Source organism: Sceloporus undulatus, chromosome 4 (genome assembly GCF_019175285.1).
Source record: "Sceloporus undulatus isolate JIND9_A2432 ecotype Alabama chromosome 4, SceUnd_v1.1, whole genome shotgun sequence".
Lineage (NCBI taxonomy): Eukaryota > Metazoa > Chordata > Lepidosauria > Squamata > Phrynosomatidae > Sceloporus > Sceloporus undulatus.
The window spans coordinates 177,677,497-177,692,272 of record NC_056525.1 but is presented as its reverse complement, the minus strand read 5'-3'; the positions used below and the strand labels follow the sequence as shown (position 1 = coordinate 177,692,272).

Below are 14,776 nucleotides of genomic sequence, written 5' to 3'. Positions count from 1 at the left end.
TCTCTGCTAGTATTATGGTGTCATCTGCATATAATCTCTGCTAGTATTATGGTGTCATCTGCATATAATTTCTGCTAGTATTATGGTGTCATCTGCATATAATCTCTGCTAGTATTATGGTGTCATCTGCATATAATTTCTGCTAGTATTATGGTGTCATCTGCATATCTTGGATTTTAAAGTAATTTTTAATTTTTTTAAAGTAATAACTCATTGTTTAAAATATATTAATTTTAGAATTGAAAAGAAAATGGAGTAAAACTTGAAAAATTAAACTACCGTACGATTCTAAAATGCCTTTAAAAAATAACTAGAAAATGTTACACATTACATCCTCCAGCTAAAAAAAAATTACCATCATTCTCTCTACTTGTTGTATTACCCTGAAATGCCCATGCGCCACTCGTTTTGGCCCCATGCATCATTTGAACAGGTCAGTGTGGGTACGGGTCAAGAACATTTGTCTTCCTCCATAGAGACGCCACAAATGTTAGTTTTAGCTGCTTACTTCCCAACTTTGAATCTTTGACATCAAAGGCAGTGTAGAGGTGGAGGAGGACCAACAGGGTCAGACTCTTCCTCTTTCTCTGTGAGTGAAGACCACTGACCAAGATGGCCTCATGTCAAACCTTTTGTGATGTCCTTGCTTCTTGTTTCTAGAGTATTTGATCAAGGCTCTGTCCAGTCTTCTGAATCAACCGCAGCTATTTTTCTCCAATGCTCTCCTCAGTCCCCAACAACAACCTGATCTGAATTTTACCTTCAAAGGAAGGGACTGAATGGCCTGATTTTACATTACAGTTGGCCCTTAGCTAATGTGGGGGATCTGTTCTGGATCCATTGCCCCGTGTAAGGCAAAAAAGGCGTATGCTCCAGCCCCATTGAATAGAATGGTGCTTGTGCTTGTGGTGTGGAAGAGCGCATGCACCCATGGCACGTGCACCATTCATTCTTTTGCTGTGCGGTTTCGGTGCACTGTACTTCAGTAAAAAGTGTAAATGTTATACAGTACAAATGGAAGACAACCTGGGAAATAACCCAACGTTTTGCTCCTAACCAAACAATTCATGGCTCCATGTCTCAAACGGCATTTGGGATATTGTCGCCACCAATTCATGTAGTGATCATGATGGGTTCTCAGTGGCTTATTTCTTGCTATTGTGGCAGTGGATTACTGTGCATGGAAAGACAATATCGATACAATATGGCAGTCAGTTGCGATGTAGCGATTTAGGCATTTGACTAGGACCAAGGGTCACATACTTACTCAGCTATGGACACCAATCTTGGCCAAGTCGCATTCTCTCAGCTTTAGAGGAATGGAATAGCAGTGGATTGTGACAGTGGTGGTTTTAAGCATCTGACTAGGACTCCAACTTGGTTTGGCACCGCTCTGGCTCAAGGCTATGGAATTCTGGGAGTTGGAGTTTGTTGTGGGGCCCTGAGCGGAGCCAAACTCCAACTCCCAGAATTCCATAGCCTTGAGCCAGAGCGGTGCCAAACTGGGTTATTTCTCCAGTGTGGATGCAGCCTAGGTAGTATTCTCCTCTATCCATGTTTATGAGATTGGTTCTGTTTCCCTCACCACCATTTTAACTCATGACCTTCTGGAGATGATGGAGGTGGAAGCAATGGCCAACACAAAGCAGGACCCCTCTGGCTTTGGCTCTTAAGGTGCAGACAGTGTGACCAAGGCTATATGGGCTTTTCAGATGGCCTCTCCTTCCAATGGGAAAGGCAGCAGCATCTTGACATGGCTGCTTCCCATTGGCTCTTGGGTTGTGTGAAGGGAGGGGGGCCTTTGGGAAGGAAGAGGCATGATGGAGATGCAAATGAGCCACTGCTCTGCTGCATGGCCCACGTGGTGGCATCACGTGAGGTGATGTCACCAAGCCCCGCCCACCCCTGCTCTGGTGACGTCACAACCCAAAACCACAGCGTGGTTCAGTGGAGGCTTCCCACTTTGAGGAAGTGTCAAAGCAAGAGCAAGAGGGAACAGGTGAGTGAGGCAGGTAGGGCAGGGAGAGGGAGAAGTCTCCAAAGTGTTCCCAAGGTGGTCTACTCTTGAGAGCAGGAGTTCAGGGTTGATGGAGGGAGCCAATGGGAACAAGGGAGCAAGGCCCTCCTGATTGGCCCACTGTGGCTGGTATGCAAATGAGGCGGGGACGTCACTTCCTGGGACAAATCGAGCGCCATTTTCTCTTTCTGGCTCTGGCAAGAGCGGAGGTGGCTGCTGCGGTTGCCTGAGGTGGTGCAAGGGATGGTCGGAGGGGCCTGAGCAGGCGAGGATGCTCCCTCCGTCCCGCGGGGCTCGGGGCTCCAGAGGCTGAGAGCCGGGGCCAGCAGCAGGAGGAGGAGGAGCCCGCCGGGGAGGGCCGCGGAGGGGGACTTTGAGGGAGACAGACAGAGAGAGAGAGAGCCCACCCAGCAGCAGCAGCAGCAGCAGCAGCAGCAAGAGCAGAGAGGTGCCAGCCAGCCTCAGGGAGGCGCCAGAGAGCAAGGAGCGGGAGCGCGAGCGACCCCTGCAGGACGGGCAGGTGAGTGCGGCGCCAGGGGGCTCTTCCCGCGCGCGCTTCCTGCAGCCAGGACGCCTCGGAACAACGGAGGCAGCGGGGCGGAGGAGGACGAGGAGGAGGAGGCGCTGCTCGCAGCCTTCGCCCAGGACGGCGGGAGCCCGGCGGAAGCCCGGCGGGCAAGGCGTCCCTCGACGCCCAGGAGCACCGGGCACCGCGGAAAGGGAGAGAGGGAGGGCGCTTAAGGAGAGATGCGGGACCTTAGATGCTCATATATATATATACCCAGAATATATTCATATACATAGAAATATATGCGAAATATATGGATATATATAACTTATGTGTGATAGATATGTAACTTATATACTATCTATACATATATACCTATAACATATGCCCTATATATATATACACCTAATGTACATATTTATCTTATATGCCCTATATATATATATATATATATAGACACACATCTATCTTACATGCTATATATATATATATATATACACACATATATATATACACATATAAAACTTATGTAACCAGTGTGTGTATATATATATATACACACACACACACACACACACATATACGTGTTATATGTCCTATCTATCTGTCTAGTATAACACACACGTATATATCTATGTCTTATATATATATAATTTATTTATTTTCCTTAAATCCTCATGTGAATGTAAATCCTTGCTTCCTTAAGCCAAAAAGGGCGGGCGTTTTGGGGCTCCTTCTGGTGAGGAGGCTGGGAATAAGGGGCAGGTGCTGGGAAGAGAGGAGGAGGGCTGGCCCTTGCTCCTCCTTTCCCTTCCCTTTCCTTCTCCTTTTGGCGGGAGCCAAGGGCTCTGAGGGGAGTGAATAAGAACAAGCTTAATTTCGTGGTGTGACCAAACTCTCGGGCGCTTGGAAGGGGGCAGAGCCGCATCTCTTGACCGGGAGAAGGGAGAGAGCCTTAAATTGTGGAAGATGCTGGGGTTGGAGATAACGGCAGGGGGAGGAGGGAAAGGCGTCTCCTGGGTCGGAGAGGCTTCTCTCTTGAGATGCTTCCCTGGCGCCCAGGTTGAAAGCCTCTTCCCTGAAGTGACATGATTGTTAGGCAGTTACATTATTAAAAGCACCCAGAAGCTAAGCATGGCCAGCCTTGGTTTTGTCCTGGGATGGGAGGCCACCAATCAATACCGTGAAGGCTATATTTCTGGGGCAGAACTGGAAAAAAGCCACCTCTAAATATTCCTTGCCTAGAAGAAGGTCATCCTGATTGAGAGTCAATTGGGGGAGCATCATAACAACAACATGTTATTATTGTTATTGTTATTGTTATTGTTATTGTGTTTATTAATTATTTTGTAGCATGTACACCAGAGGCAGGCAGGCTTTATTTTTATTTTATCCTATTCTGTATTTTAATAGTACACTCATCCCTCCATGTTTGTGGCTTTGATTATTCACAGATTTGATTAATATGTTCTCTCTAGGAATATCTAGATCCTCCAGTGCAGCTCTATGGTCAACTTGAACTAAAAGTTGCACTGAAAGACCATTTATAGCTCCTCCAGTGCAGTCCTATGCTCAGTGTCTGTTGGACGTTGACCACAGAGTTGCCCTGGAGGACCTAGAGATTCCTAGAGAGGTGTCCTCTCAGGGAAAAACATGGTGTTTTTGTTATTTGCGGCTTTTCCATATTCACGGGGGTCTTGGTCCCCTAACTCTAGCGAATATGGAGGGACAAGCGTCTTTTTATTAGTTTCTTATTTAAATACATCTAAGACATTAACAACCATATACAGTATACACTTACACAAAAAATAACGCCTTACAAACATACATGGCTTATTGACTAAACACACACAAATCCCTCACTAATCCTCTGTCGGTAAGATTTGTCAGTATATAAGATCTCTTAACTAATAATCTTTGGATCCCATCTTTCTTTCTCTACCCGTTCATTTCACTCATCTTTCACCTTCGTCTGCTTTCCTAAAGCAATCCTACCTTATCTCTCCTTTCTATTTTCTCTTCCCTTCTATTCTTCTTCTCTCCTTTCTTCTTGATCCTTCTTCCTGCACTTGCTGTTACCTCTGTCCACTTACTTCATCCTCTACTTACTGTATTCTCCCCTACTACTAACTTGATCCAACAATAATTTATCTTTATTTTATTCTGTTTTTAACTGATCGTACATACAGCGCTGTGTAAATTTACAGCACTTTATAACTAACACTTAAATAGTAACAACAACAACAAATTTTTACATTATATTTCCTTTGAGATTAAAAGGGATGCTGGATCTTGCATCTACATTGGGTTTACTTTCATTCTTTATTTTTAAATTCTGAGATACGTAATGGTTGATTTTTCTTTTGGAAGACCTTATAAAAGCCAACTCAAGTAGGATTCTCCTCTAGCTATGTTATGAAATTGCCATAAATTGATAGGCAACCTGAGGACACACAAAGCAAATTCAGGTCCTGGCTGTTAATGCTCCTCATACAAGCCATTTTAACTCTTTTTGTGGCAGGTTTTATTTGCATCTTTCTACAGATCTACATCTATACATCCATGAATGGAAAAACCTTGTGGAGATTGGTATCCTTGCACAGTTTAATTTAATCCAATCTAGTGAAATCCAGAACCTTAAGTTTTCCACAGTTGAGCATATGGCTGCTACAGATTACGACATTTTAGAGTTGAGCAAACTCTCCTTCAAGGCAAATAAATGTTGGTAGTGTATGTTTTCCTGTGGGATGGTTGTAAAACTTATGTTGATATGTGGCCTATACAAATGCCCTAAACCCCTTCACAAAATACAGACTGTGTCATCGGCGTAGATAAAGAGACTTTGGTATATTTTTATTAAGAATTTCTAAATACGATAAGAACTGTAAATAACACAAAACAACTAAAAACTACAAATACTTGTATATATATAGAGGACAGAATAAAAAAAGAAAAGTGGGAAGAAACAAATAAGAAAAGGAAAGAAGAAATTCCCGCTACAAAACGGGATAAAATGACAGCGAGAAACTTTGGCTTGTTTTTCAGTGGTTATTAGTCTAAATATATAAATTCTAACTTCTCCAACTAAGGAATTACTTCATGTACTTCTATTAAACCTACTACTAATACTGTACTAGTTATCAAATTCCACAGTTTTCATATCATTCCCTTTTTTTTCTGCAAAAAACCAATTGGGTTTCCAATTCTGCAAAAGAATCTCTTTCACAATTTTTCACTATCAGATAACTTGTCCATTTCAGTTAAGTTCAGTTTTAAGGTCTTTGTTTATTGGTATTGTTACATTCTTCCATCCTTTTATGTACAACAATCATCTATCATTCCCAAAAGGGGGAAAAATCAGGCATTGACTGAACATTAACTATCACAACTTTCTGTATTAAATTATGTAGTTGAACCCAAACCTTTTTAGCCTTTTCACAAGTCCTCCATATATGAAAAAATGTTCCTACTTGCTGTTTCAACATAGATTTGAAATCTCTTTATGGATCTTTACATCATTTTATTTAAAAAATCTCTTTCTGATCAACTTACAAAGTAAATTTCAACTCTTTTGACCACATTTTACCAATCAAATGTTCATCATCATCAAATTCAGTTTTGTTTTGTTCAAAGCCAAAGATCTTTTTATCTGCCTTTAATCTTTATAAGTCAGTAGAAAAACCATTGAAAGCTACAACCCTCTGAAAATAATTTCGCATTCAATTTAATTCTGTGTTTTTCTTAGATAAAATACCAACAAATCTTGGTAAATTGGCTGTCTTTCTTTTGCTATTGTTTCCTTTTTGTAAACAGCTTCTTGTCTTGAGACCCAGAGAGGTTTCTTTGATCACTGCCTAGATTTGTAGTTGTTCCATATTTTTCAGACTTACCTAACAAAATGATTCACATTAGCTTTTGCTTTATCATACCATAAATATCGATAGGCCCGGTACATACCGGCCCCAAAGGACGCCCTCGTCATGTGCGAGGAGCGCCCCGTCCACACGCCCCATCGCCCCTCGCATGTGATGAAGGCGTCCTTGCTGTGTGGTGTTGAATAGATGACATCACTGCTGCACAGCATCCAAATGGAGCTGCGCAGCAGTGACGTGCTCACACCGCTGCAAGCTATTTGTGGCGGCACAAAAAGATGCCGCTTTTTAGCGGTCTTTTTTCCTGCATAGCATCACCGCGCAATATGGTTGCTACGAAGCTGCTATGCAGCAACGAGAGGTGGCTCCCGGCTGCCTCTTTCTGGTCCTCTCTGTACCACGCCATAGATAGGCTTGAGTGACTTGGTAACATTGTAATTTAAATTTAAATGAACAAATAAGACATATGCATATTAAAATTACCCACTTTTAAATGAATCATTTAAAATTTAAATGCTCTGTATTATGTAGCCTTTGTATGTTGCATGAACCTTTTTACTTTCTTAGTGTATGTATCTCTCAACAATATTTGGTAAAATTTAAAGAAACTGGGACACACTTTTTGAAAAAGCAGTAATTTCCTGATACATTAGTCACTGTACTCTCTCCTAGAAATTGTTAAAGTTTTGTTTGTTGTTTTTGTTTACCTTGAGATTGTTTCTGATTCATGGTAACCTTAAGGCAAACCAATCATGGGGGTTTCTTGCCAAGATTTGTTCAGCGGTGGTTTGCCATGGCCTTCTTGAGCCTGAACCTGTGTGTCCACGGTCACCCAGTGGGTTTCCATGGCTAAGCGGAGAACTGAACTCTCGTCTCCAAAGTCTTACTCCACCACTCAAACTACTACGCCAAGCTCACTCTCAAGATACCAAATGACATTGTCTGTATAGTTTCTCTTAAGGGGCTTGAGATTTCCAGCTATAATGGCACCCAAATTAATGATGATGATAATGTGTGACAAAGAGACCTGTGAAGCACTGCCGGGTTGTCCATCGTGGAGGCTGACCGAGGGGCACAGGGACCCTGGGGAAGAGCACAACAAGGGAGAGTGCCGGGGATGCGCTCAAGGAGCTGTTTTGGGAGAAACACCTGGGGAAAGGGTGGGCCTGAGGTTGGGGTGCGAGGAGGGGGAGATAAAGAGTGAAGGAAAGGTGGAGCCGAGGAGGAGAGTGGTGGACGCTGGAGGAATGGTGGAGGGTTTGCCGGACGGGGCTAGGGGAGAGCATGAGACGAGCACTCCAGGGTGAGAAGGTTGGTCAGCAGCCCTGTGGACCGTGGGGCCGCCGGGGCAACTGGAGTCCTGAGACCACGAGGGATCCCCACCTCGAGGATTTGGTAGATGCCCATCGCCAAGTCACGGTGGTGGAGAATTGGGAAGTCTCCCTGGGATATTGGGGTCGTTTCGAGCAATGTCCTCCCTGTTTTTGGGATACCCAAGGTTGGTGCTGGCCTTGGGGTGGCCGCCCAAAGAACTATGAAAAGGCAGACGCTGAACTCTCCGAGAAGGAGCTGCAGTCTGGACTCCCTCCTAACGCTTAAGACAAAGCGCTAGGGTCACCCTAAAGCCTTGAGCAACAAGGCAGAGAGGAGAGTGTGAGGCAACAACTCTCTCTCTGGGTGTTGAACTTTCAGTTTCGAGTTACATTTCTGTTGGGAAGTTATTAAAGCTAATAAGTATTATACCTACTGAGTCCGCTCTTCTGTGACTGCCTTTACACCAAGCTATGGAAGGACCACAGTGTCTGCAACTCCACTCGGGGGTAGGGACCCCGGGGACATAATAGTTTAAAATGCTGTATCTTTCTGCTTTTTAAAAAATGATAAACACATCGAGATAGTCTCCTTCACTACATTAAAAATGAGTGAGTTGGCACTGATTCACTAGGAATGTGGTAAACTGCCTTATACTGTACTTAGACCACGATTCTATCTGCCCAATAACAACAACAACAACATTTTGATCTAGGTGGCTTACTTGTATTGTCTACTGTAATGGGTACCAGTGGCTCTCCAGGGCTTCAGTCGGGATTTTGTTTTCCAGTCCTTTCTGTAGTTTTCTGGTTTTTCTTTGTGGTCTCCCATCTAAATACTAAGTATTCCCAATCCTTTCTGATGACATTAGGTGAGTTCAGGATGATAATTTGCAAGTTCAAAATTGTTGGAGCTCATAGCTAGTGTAGATCTTTTAATCCATTATAGTTAGAACAAGTTTTCTAAAATGCTGGCTAACTAGGATGCTATTGCCTGTTCAGCTGCTCAGATGGTTTTCCAACTCTATTGTATGAGAATCATTAACTGGATATTTCATAGACTCAATATTATTGGTGTAGAGCTTGCCACTCTACCTTAGGCATAAACTGAGTCAACATTTATGCATAAACAATGAAATCTTCAACACAATTGTTTGACACCTTAATTTCTGTTGTGGTACACAGGTGCCCCCTGCCAAATCATCTCTCCCCACTCTTCAGATGGCTTTTTGGCAGCCATAGGGATAGGGATGACATCTGTTGAAAGTCATTCCTATGTAGCAGCACCCTCTCAATTGAAATTGAAAAATTATCTGGGGTGAGATAAATGATGCTTACCTCCACCACACAGCCTTGCAAGATACCTCATGCCGATCTCTTTTCTCCTTGTGGGAGAAAAGTTTCAGAATATAGAACAAATCTACAACATGACTTTGATACTACTACTCTATCAAATATCTACCAACCTGTCACCTCCAACATTCACAGTGTTTTAAGTCACTTAGTGAATGTGCAGGTGTAGGACACTTTCCAGCTTTGGAAAGCTGTCTCGCACAACCTGAGGCCATGCCACCATTGATTTTGCTGTGCTGCACGTGGTGCTGCTGTTAACTGCTATCAAACTTGGTGCTGCAGTTACTGCTGAGTTTCACTAAATGAGGCAGCTCTGTGGTGATGAGGGAAGTGGGGAGAGACAAAAACAAAAGGCAATAAAGCTCTGACATTGGCAATTTTGCAGGGTAGAATGGCTGCTAGGTTTTGAGTTTTGCAGGTTTTTAAATCTGCAGCAGTCCTACTAGTTTTGTCAGCAGTTGTATTGGCTGTGGGGGCACATGAGGCCCACAGCCTGGGCTGATCATCTCTGCTCTATATGTCTAGGAGTGTATAGTAATCCAAAATGTGTGACTCTTTGAGTACTACATCAGAGGCAAGACCCTGACTTGGAAAGGGTGAAGTTTTGTGTGATGCCTATGACATGCTGTGTACCAGCAGATCATGAGACTTGGCCCTCCTATGCTGAACTCAATGCTTCAAAAGATAAGGGTGGATTGTGAGAGTTCATTTTAAATATTACAGCCATCTTGATTCACTGCTGTGTGGAAACCTGCAACAACCAGTTAGAAGGGCAATGATAGACAATTCAGCTCCTGGGGTTTTATATTTCAATTGTCTTTTCCCTCCTTTTTCTTTCTCTTTTGCATGAGTCAGTGAAATAATTCTCTCCAGTTTCCTCTTTCGCATTCCACAACATACTCTTTCTCACATTCATACTTGCCTTTGCATACTTCCCAAGTAAACATAGGAAAAAACAAAGGGCAGAAAGTGCTTGCTGCTTCAGATCCTTGCAGCAACCCTTTGCTTCCCATGTGTTCTCCTCTCTCCCCCTGACTATAAAACGCAGAGGTATGGAAGGAAGAATCTTTGATCATAGGAAGAAAAGAAACAAGCACTTATGTGCTAGGCTGCAGTGTGGGTGGGCTTCTCTCTGTGATCTTTGTCAACTCTAGCTAGACAGTACAGTACTAGACAAGCAGTTATGGTTTAAAAATAGATATTGTAGAGTTACAGGCTCTGTTAGTTGTTTTCTTAGCGAGAGCTGCTTAATAGCCATAGGGTGCCAAAGGGTTTGTGCAGGTGTATGTCATGAAGCAGGCAATAGTAGTAGATCTTACACATGCTGCTTCAAATATTTTGAAATTGGACAGTGGATTTGGTATGTGTATTTTTAAGTACATGACTGGATAAATTCCACCAGATGATCAACTGTAACATACCTCTCTCTTCACCTGCCTGTGACTGTATACAGTTTCAGTTTTATGATGTGTTCAAATTTCCCATCCCCTAATTATACAGAGAATGGTCTTTTCAAGAGAGTATCTTAGTTGAACATGACAATTGTGGGAAAGAGTAGTGGTCTTGGAGGCCAGCTCACTTCCTTTACTGACCAAACCAGCATGCCAGGTGGCATCACAGTAGTAGGATTCTTGACCTCCTCCTATGATGTCATTCTTCCTTCTCTCAGATGACCATTTCCCCTTCTCTGTGGAGATAACGCTGACTGGAAATACCAGAGGCATTCCTCCCACCCCTTACTTTCCCAATAGAAAACATTGGCCAAGGGGAACTTTGCTGTGATTTTTGATCAGAGCAGAACTGAGAATTGACGAGGATGGGATAGAAGTTTAGTCATGCTTAGAGTAGAACTATTGAATCAGTTGGGTAACATTATCATGACTGATTTTCATTCATTCCATTGTATTTCTTCTAAGTACTGTGGCAAAGGGGAACTAAGTACTGTGGCCCCCCTGAATCCATGGATTCACCATGGCTATACAGTGGTACCCCGGGTTACGAAATTAATTCGTTCCGCCGCCGCTTTCGTAACCCGGAATACTTTGTAAGCCGAAAAAGCCATAGGCGCTAATGGGGAAAAGCCGCGATTTCGTGTGAAATAGCGCCGAAAAGCACCAAAATTTTTTTCGTAACCCGAAAAAAACTTCGTAACCCGGAACAGTTTTTTTAAATGGATTTTTTTCGTAACCCGGAAATTTCGTAAGGCGGCGCATTCGTATCCCGGGGTACCACTGTATTATTTAGTGGCAGCATGTGCATGTGGACTCATGGAAATTGCTGCCCATTCACTAATACAGCACACCACCATCCTTGATTTTTCCTCATTTGCAGGACCCCCTGGACCAAAACTCTGCAAGTGAGAAGGATCCACTGTATCATAGTCAGTATCCAGCCCAGAGCTGAGATACATAAAATCTCCTGAAATTTTGAAGCTATGGAACAGATATGGGCCAAGATTCATAATTACATACATAGTTCACATTCATAATTACATACTTTCTTCTGATTCCACCCCCCAAGCTTACCTTAAAAGCCAGCATCCCCACTGAGCTATGGAGGTCTATTTTACTGGTGATGGAAGCATAACAGGATGCTGTTTCTAGTCTTTTCCCATCAACAGTCTACTGTGTATTGAGTTGCATCAGAGATTCTGCTTCTGATGGTTGCAATAGGGTGCTGGTGGAACATGGCCAGAAAAATTATCCTATTGTGCCCTGATTGCCAACAGAATAGACCTCCAGCACTCAGTGAAACTGCAGGCTGTTAAGGTAGTTAGGTTTGGAGGACATTTGCAATTGTACCAGTAAAGCAATGATAATAAACTAGAGTACTGAACAGTTATGAATGCAACCTAGTGTTTGCATTTGTAACTGATTAACAAGATGGCAGACATGTCCCCCCCCCTCCTTTTTGGGAAAAACCCAGTTTCTAGGGGGAAAATATATTAGTGAACTGTAAGGAACATCTTTACTTTTGTCACTTTAAGAGCAGGAAAAAAACAATAAAAACAGAAGAAAAACCGCCAACATTAGGAAAACCAAGACTATTATTTTGTCTCCTCTAGTCCTCCAATAAAGCACATTCTGTTAAAAAGAAATGAGAAAAGGAAGATCAGGAATTGCAGTGATATAATACACTACTTCACTTTACACAAAAGTCTTGCTTTTACATAGTTTCACAAATAATTCTGGTACAAGGAAACACAGGAACACCTTGTCTTAAGTATTTTTTAGCATTCTGCAAGAAAATACTTAATAATTTTGCTTCATTTCCCAGAGACCTAGCCCCAGACTCAATCAAATAACACCACACTGGCTCAGAAACCTAATCCAGAAGTGTCAAGAAAAGGAAGGATTAAGAACATCTATTTCCCTGTAGTATCCAGGTTCAATAAGGCTGGAAAGAGTTTAAGAGATTTTTCTTAAAAAAAAAAAAAAAGCTTTGGCCTTGATCAAAAGAAGAAAAAAACTGCAGTAATTTGATGAAAATCAGTGACCACTAAGCGATTTGGGTTTATTTTTGGTCTTTGGCAAAGTTTTACATCTATTATTATTTTAGCTGACATTCTGATGGAAAAACAAGTGGTAGAAATTCTCTAACTTTTAAATTAGTATCTATGTTTAGATGTCTTAGAGCTAGGGGAGGAAGCAAGGGACAGAATGCCACACCTAGAATTTAACTACTCATCTTGTTTTCATAAAATGATGAGATAACAAAGGCAACAGGTCTATCTGTACTGATGCAATTCATTAGTAGTGGAGAAAAAGCTGAATGAAACACTTGGGCATGCATGTGTGTATTTGCACGTACACACCCAGAGTACCAAAGGAATGTGTAGCACTCCCAGGCTACATTAAATGCACCCTACCTAGTCCCATGAGTCATATAAATATTACTGTTTCTCCTCTTCCCCTTAATAACACAAGTATCTTTAAGCAAAGAATATTGATATGAAGCTAGTAAGATAAAGCAAAACGCAAAGACGGCCTCTCTTCAACTGGAAGACATTCAGTGAAGAGCATATAACTCATGTTCAATCATAAGAAAATATAGGCCCTGTACAGACCAACCTGAAAAGCTGGCCTGGGCGCGGAGTTGGGGTGCCGCAGCCCCAGTCCAGCTAAGAAAAGGACAGTGTCCCATTGTCCCTTTGGGGCGGTTTGTCGAGCCCCATAGTCATAAAAATGTGGTCATAGAGCTAAAGTGGTGAGAATAAAGACGAGGAAAATAGAGAACACGTTTAGTGTGTCAAGGTCATTGGGTGTAGAAAGTATCACTGAAGATGATGAGGAAAGAAATCTCCTGCAAATGGAGAATGGGACTTTCCTAAACTGAATTCAGTCCCTTTATAGCATCTATATATTATTGGATGAAATAATTTGATTCTATCCGAATTATATAGAGGGTCAATGCATTAGGCAAACAGGAAATTTTTCCTTTGCTTTTACCAACGGCCAGGTCCTTGGTCCTCAGAGAAAAGGGTAAACATTTGCTATGAAACAAATAAAATGTACCTTATATACTTGACTATTATGAGGCCTCTGTTAAAAAAGTCATCATTGGATCCCACTATAATGAATAACTATCGGCCAGTGTCTAACCTACCATTTCTGGGCAAGTTCTGGAACATGTGGTGGCTTCCCAACTCCAGGGGTTTCTGGATGAAACGGATTATCTAGATCCATTTCAATGGTTTCAGACCTGGCTATGGAACAGAGACAGCCTTGATCGTTTTGGTGGATGACCTACGCAGGGAACTGGACAGAGGGAGTGTGTCCCTGTTGGTTCTTCTGGACCTCACAGCAGCTTTTGATACCATCGATCATGGTATCCTTCTAGACCGCCTCTCTGGGATGGGGCTTGGAAGGAGCCCTGGTGGTGCAGTGGTTAAATACCTGTACTGCAGCCATTCACTCAAAACCACAAGGTTGCAAGTTCAAGACCAGCAAAAGGGCCCAAGCTTGACTCAGGCTTGCATCCTTCCGAGGTCGCTAAAATGAGTACCCAGACTGTTGGGGGCAAATTACTTACTTGCTGTTTAGCTTACTTGCTGTTTAGCTTACTTGCTGTTCACCGCTATGATCTTTGGAATAGCGGTATATAAATAAAACAAATTATTATTATTATTATTTACTGTTCTACAGTGGCTCCGTTCCTTCCTGGAGGGGCAAACTCAGAAGGTGGTACTGGGGGACTCCTGTTTGACCCCCTGGCCATTGACCTGTGGGGTCCTTCAAGATTCTGTGTTGTCCCCTATGCTGTTTAACATATACATGAAACTGCTGGGAGAGGTTGTCTGGAGTTTTGGGGTGCGATGTCATCAATATGCAGATGACACTCAATTCTACTACTCCTTCCCACCTCAATCCAAGGAGGCAGTCCTGGTTCTAAACCAGTGCCTGTCTTCAGTAATGGACTGGATGAGGGCAAACAAGTTGAAACTTAATCCAGACAAGACAGAGGTGCTCCTGGTCAGTCGGAAGGCAGATCAGGGAATAGGGATCCAGCCTGTGTTAGATGGGGTCACACTCCCCCTGAAGACACAGGCTCACAGTTCGGGTGTACTCTTGGACTCAGCTTTGAACCAGGAGGCCCAGGTCTCTGCTGTGACCAGGAGTGCTTTCACACATTTAAAACTTGTGTGCCAACCATGCCCGTTCCTTGAGAAGCCAGATCTGGCCACGGTGGTACATGCCTTGGTTACATCCCGTTTGGA

General features: G+C 42.9%; 1 protein-coding gene across 2 annotated transcripts in view; it reads left to right on the top strand.

Moving 5' to 3' along the window:
- The first annotated feature begins 1,924 nt into the window (after positions 1-1,924).
- The window catches only part of ADNP2 (ADNP homeobox 2), a 32,991-nt gene continuing 20,139 nt past the window's right edge, over positions 1,925-14,776 (top strand). The window contains exon 1 of one of the 2 annotated variants that reach the window (XM_042461713.1): positions 1,925-1,999. The gene's annotated coding sequence lies outside the window, so the exon portion shown is untranslated. Of the gene's footprint in view, positions 2,000-2,033; positions 2,538-14,776 lie in introns of those variants that run through there. The other variant, XM_042461712.1, reaches the window with a different exon arrangement.